This window comes from Rhinopithecus bieti, unplaced genomic scaffold (genome assembly GCF_001698545.2).
Source record: "Rhinopithecus bieti isolate Rb0 unplaced genomic scaffold, ASM169854v2 scaffold_39295, whole genome shotgun sequence".
Classification (NCBI taxonomy): domain Eukaryota; kingdom Metazoa; phylum Chordata; class Mammalia; order Primates; family Cercopithecidae; genus Rhinopithecus; species Rhinopithecus bieti.
In genome coordinates, this window is record NW_016816072.1 from 28,922 (window position 1) to 35,320 (window position 6,399).

The following is a 6,399-nucleotide window of genomic DNA, read 5'->3' on the forward strand; positions in this document are numbered from 1 at the left end:
TTAAAGAAGTGTGTTAAAGTCTTTATCTAGTACGTTTGATGCCTATGTCTCTTTTTGGATGATTTCTGTAGATTTATTTTGTTTCTATAAATAGACTAGGCTTTTGTGTTTTTTTCTATGTCTTGCTATATATTTTTTGAAAATTAGGCATTTGAAAACAAACAAACAAACAAACAAACAAACAGTATTTTTCTGGTCTTTGCAGACTAGCTCCTTGCAGGGTTAGACTTTTATTAATTAGCAGGGTATATTTTTGTCCTTGGGATTGGCCCGGGCAATCCCAGCCTTAGAAGGCCTTTTCTCAGCCTATATTTTCCCTGAGGTCTTTTTCTCCAATTTCCTCACATATAGTCAACTTTTATGTGTCTTAGTTTCCCTGAGTCTCACGGCGGCTTCTTTTTGGGGACGTGGCAGTTAAATTGTTTTCCCCTACCAATAATCTCCTGACCTTGGGGTCTATGGGTTTATAGTCCCCCTGTGGTTTTCATGAGCTGTACTCACTGCTTCTAATGACTTTTCTTAGCTTGAGATCTGAACCGTATCACTTTTGGCCATCTAAGCTCCAGTTCAGGTGACAGAAATCAATCCACCAGGTTGCCCTCAGACAGTTTAGAACATGGAAAATTAGTTCTACTCTTCTCTCTCTGGTTTGAAGGAGAGCTGGGGACTGAGCCACCTCTTCCCCAAAAGCACGTAACACCAGGGAAGGTGTGGGTCAAAGGTAAGTAACAATGCCATGAAATTTCCTAGCTTTTTGAATGTGACTTTTTCTTCATTGGGCATTTGCTTGGTTTCTATTAATCACTGACTGATTTCCAGAACTCCTATACAGCTAGATAATTTTTAGTAGATCCTTTTTTTTTTTTTTTTTTTTTTTTTTTTTTTAATGGGAGAAAGATGGTTTGAATTTTCCTAGTTCACCATTTTTCTTTAAGCTTTTAACTTTTGAAGCATAATTTCACTGGACACAAATTTCTAGATTGGGGCTTTTCTACTTTTGGTACTTTATATTTTTGATTCACTACCTTCCTTCTGGCATGGCTCTGAGCAGTCCAATGTAATTCTTATCCTTGCTACTCTAAATTTAAGTTTTCTTCCCCCTCTAAAGCTCCTTTCAAGATTTTTCTTTGTCTTTGATTTTCTGCAGTATGAATATGATATGCCTAGGTATAGAGTTTTGGGTATTTATTCTTCTTGGAGTTCTTTGAGCTTCCTAGATCTGTGGTTTGGTGTTTATCATTACTTTTGGGAAATTCTCAGTCATTATTGCTTCAAATTTTCTTCTCTTCATTTTCTCTTTCTCCTTCTTCTGGTATTGCCATTACATCTTTATGTAATGTTATGCTACACTACATAAAGTTATGTTACACCTTTTCTAATTGTCCCACATTTCTTGGATATTGTTATGTCCTTTTCACTTTTTTTCTGGTTTCATTTCAGTTTAGGAGGGTTCTATTGACATTTCTTTAAACTCACTGATTTTCATTTTCCTTGGCCATATTCAGTCTAATAGTCTATTGGTGAGCTCATCCAAGCCATTCTTCATTTCTATTACAATATATTTGATTTGTAGCATTTATTTTTCCTTCTCATGTTCTTGCACACTGTCCATTTTCTTCATTGGTCCCCTAAGTATATTAATTATAATTCTTCTAAATTCTTTCAGATATATTATCCTGCTATTATGCAGGAGCCTAACTGATGTGGTGGTAAGATATGGAGGAAGTAGAGATGTTCTATTGTCCCATGATAGGGTCACAGTGTTTTAGTGGGCTTGTGCCCCAGGGTTGTGACTTTCAGAAATGCTTTTTATACTTCTCCACCCGCTTTGTTGAGACAGAAAGGCTACGTATTTTACTCCCCCACATGCGGAAAGCTAGAGAGGACTGGAGGTGGGTATTACTCTTCTCCCATTTCGATTAGACTGTGGCAAAACTCAAGCCAGTTATGTTCCAGTGAAGTAGTTTGATGTCAGGTCTTCTTAAGAAGAACAGAAAGTTCCGTGTATCTCAAAATGGTTACTTTCAAAATGGCTTTTTCTTTTCCACTGTGAGAATCTGGTAGTACTCCTGGTGAAAATGCTCACAAAACAATGGAGTCATCCCTAAGATGGTCTCCTGGAGGGTTTCTTTGTTGTTGTTGTTGTTGTTGTTGTTATTAACCCTTAAATTTGTCCACACTGAGCCTCCAATAATTGCTCAATTTAAGTTTCCCCTACTCTTGTACTGATTCCTGTTGCAGCGTTCTGCTCACGGATTTCTGCTCTGTTTGGTAAATTGTGGTTCTTCTGTATTTACCTATCTGTCTCTAATTTTGAGGGTAGCAGTTTGTCCTGTGAACTCAGTTCTCTGACAGATTTGAGAAAAGTTGTTAATTTCCAGATTGTTAGCTCTTTTCTTGCTATTCGGATAGGAGTGATGAGTTCCAAACTCTTTACATGATAGACTGACAGAGGCAAGTTTATGGTGTGTTTTTAAATTTTGAGACTTCCTCTTTGTCCCATGGATTATTTAGAAATGTGTTGTCAAAGTCTTCAGAGAGTTTTGTTACTATCTTTTCATTTTTAATTTCTATTTGTTTTACACTGTGGTCATAATGCAGTCTGTAATGATTATGCTTACTTTCAATTTGTTGAGGCTTGTTTTAGGGCCAGGATACGGTTTTTTTTTTTTTTATATATATTCTCTATCTTAGCTTGAATATCTATACTGCTGATGAGTACAGCACTCAATATATGTCAATTAGATTGTGTTGGGTGACTGTATTTTTCACTTTTATATTCTTTAAGAGACAGGGTCTCTGTCACTCAGGCTGGAAAGCACTGGTATGATCATAGTTCACTGCAGCCTCAAACTTCTGGGCTCATGTGATCCTCCCACCTCAGCCTCCCAACTAGCTGGAACTACAGGCACGTGCCACCATACCCAGCAAATTCTGTTACTTTTTGTAGACAGGGTCTTGCTATGTTGCCCAGACTGGTCTCAAACTCCTGGCTCCTGGCCACAGACAATCCTCTCACCTTGACTTCTCAAAGTGCTGGGATCACAGGTGTGAGCCAGCATGCCGGGCCTTTCAGTTCTACATTCTTGATGATTTTCTACATAGTAGTTTTATAAACTGGTGAGAGGTGGATGTTGGAGTCCCCAAATATAATTGTGGGTTTCTCTCTCTCATTTTACTAGTTTTCTTTTATGTATTTTGAGATTCTAGTTTGTACACATTTAAGATTATTATGCCACTCTGATAGAGTGATCCTATAATTATGTTATGTCCCTCTAATAATTTTTTTGCTCTAAAGTATATTTTATTAGATATTAATATAGGCAATGTTTTCCCACTCTTACTTTTAATCTACCTGTGTTGTTAAATTTGAAATAATGGCTACTCTTCTCATCTGTCTTTTGATTGGTGTATTTAGACCATATACATTTAAGGTAGTTGGTGGTATTTTAGCACGTAAGTCAGACATTTTAGTATTTGTTTTCTATTCATTTCCTTTCGTTCTTGTTCTCAATGTCCTGTGCATTACTTGAACATTTTAAGGATTTCATTTAGATTTATAGTGCTTCTGAATGTATGTTTTTGTATAGTTTTGTAGTGGTTACTCAGGGTATTAAAACATATCTATGTGACTCAGCCTCTGAGTATTAACATTTTACCACTCTGTGAAGTGTGGAAACCTTACATCCATTTAGGTCCTTTTATTTATTCACTTTTAAAATGCCGTTGCCTTGCATACCAGATGGTGTTACAATTTGTTTTAATAATCAAGTTTGAGCTATAAAACTTAGGAGAATAAGTCATTGTATATACCCATATTTCTTCTCTATTGTTCCTCTTCTTTCCTTATATATTTTTCTTCTTTATTTCCTTTCTGTTTGAAGAATTTCATTTAGCCAATCTCTAAGAGTAGGTCTGCAAGCAACAAATTATTTTAGTTTTCCTTCAACTGAGGATATCTTTATTTCCCATTTATTCCTGAAAGATAGCTTCGCTGATAATGCAATTTGAAGCTGATAGTTTTTTGTTTGTTTCCTGTCAGCAGTTAAAACTTTTGTCCCATTTTGTTTTCTGGCTTCCAGTTTCACATGAGAAATCCACTTTCATTTGATATTCTCCTGTCAATAATACATCATTTTTCTCTGGCTGTTTTCAATAATTTTCTTTCTTTTTAGTTGTCAGAAGTTTAATTATCATGCATCTTGATATGAGTCTTTTGGTGGTTTACTCCCTTTAGGGTTTGCTCAGCTTCTTGAATCTATAGGTTTATATCTTTCACTGAATTTGGAAAATTTTCAGCCATTATTTCAGCCCTGCTCTCTTTCTCCTTTCTTGAACTTCAAATATATGAATGGTTTTTAAATTTAAATTTAATTATTTTTTATTACACAAGTCCCTCATGCTTTTTTTTTTGTTGTTGTTGTTTTGTTTTGTTTTGTTTTCTCCTTTTATAAGACTGGGTAAATTCAATTTATATATCCTCAAGTTCACTGATTCTCTTATCTGTTATCTCCATTCCACTAGAAGCTCATCCAGTGAGTTTTTTGTTTCTCTTCTGTTATTGTTACTGGTGGAGGAGATCCAAGTTATCCCAAGTTACCAGTGGCATATTCGAATGGGTCTGCAGCAACTTCAGTCCTCCTCAGTAGAAATAATTTGACTGAGGGGCATAAAGCAGAAGAGACCAAGGCAAGTTTCAGAGCAGGAGTGGAAGTGTATTTAAAAAGCTTTAGAACAGTAAGGAAAAAAAGGAAAGGAAAGAAGTAAAGTACAACTTAGAAGACAGTCAAGTGGGTGACTTGAGAAACCAAGTGCACAGCTTGACCTCTTGACTTGGGGCTTTATACGCTGCCATACTTCCAGGATCTTATTGGGAAGCTGCTGATCAGTTTTAGGTGTTTTCTATTAGGAGAATGCCTTTCCCTGGCACTGGCTATGAACAATTATTACTTTAGAGAAACTGTTAACCACCTGACCATCAGGTTGAAGGTCACCCAACACTCCTGGTGTGTGTGTGGTGGGGAGCCCTGTTCTGCCCTGCTCATACCTGATTAGTTACCTACTGTAACATTATTGTATCTTTCACTTGTGCTATTTCCATTTCATTTGGTTCTTTTTTTGTTTTTTGAGTCAAGGCCTCACTCTGTCACCCAGGCTGGAGTGTAGTGGTGCGATATCACAGCTCACTGTAGCCTCAACCTCCTCAGCTCAAGTGATCCTCCCACCACAGCTTCCCAAGTAGCTAGGACTACAGGCTCACACCAACATGTCCAGTTAATTTTTGTATTTTCTGTAGAGAAGGGGGGTTTCGCCATGTTGCTCAGGCTGGTCTCAAACTCCTGGGCTCAAGCAATCTGCCCGCCTCGGCCTCCCAAAGTGCTGGGACGATGCCCCACTTTCTTGTGTGTGTGTGTGTGTGTGTGTGTGTGTTTTGATGGAGTCTTGTTCTGTCGCCCAGGCTGGAGAGCAGTGGCATGATCTTGGCTCACTGAACATCTGCCTCTCGGGTTCAAGCAAACCTCCTGTCTCAGCCTCCTGAGTAGCTGGGACTACAGGTGCACACCATCACACCCGGCTAATTTTTGTACTTTTAGTAGAGATGGGGTTTCACCATATTGGTCAGGCTGGTCTCTAACTCCTGATCTCAGGTGATCCAACCGCCTCGGCCTCCCAAAGTGCTGGGATTACAGGTGTGAGTTACAACGCCCAACCTCATTTGGTTCTGTTTAAAAATAACTTTTATTTCTTTGCTGAAATTTTCCAATTTTCACTTGTTTCAAATGATTTTTTATTTCTTTTGAATCCTTTTATGATGGCAGTTTTAAAATCCTAGTAATTCCAACATCTGATTTATCTCAGTGTTGACATTACTTGATTGTCTCTTCTTACTTAAATTGTGAGTCTTCTATTATATCCTGGACATTTTGTTTATTATGTTAGGAGACTCTATTTAAACTTTCTATTTTAGCAGGCAGTCATCTTGTTTAGCTTTAGCATGCAGATCCTCTCCTACTTTTGTCAGCTATCATTCCAGTGAAGTTTGGTTTTTGAAAGCTTTTTGGTGCTGTTTTGGTCTGATAGGTTTGTCTGCTGCCACTGGGGCTCCTCCTGTTTTCTGCTTGTGCTGCCTGAGGGGAGCAGACATGGTTTCCCTAGGCCTGTTGCCCAGTGTCTCTTAGTTGGTCATGGAACTTTCAGGCTTGCAATGACAAAGAGGCTTCCCTGCCTAGTCCCTGGTTTTGACAGGGTCCCCATCTGCCTGTGGAGATGAAGTAGTCGTCCTGGGATGAGCACTTGTGGCAGGGCCTCTTTTGATGATGTCTCCTGCTGCCCATGTCTCTGAGTAGGGGAGGGTAGAGATGGAGAGCCCTTTGTCTGGCTGCTTATTGTTAGTGGGGA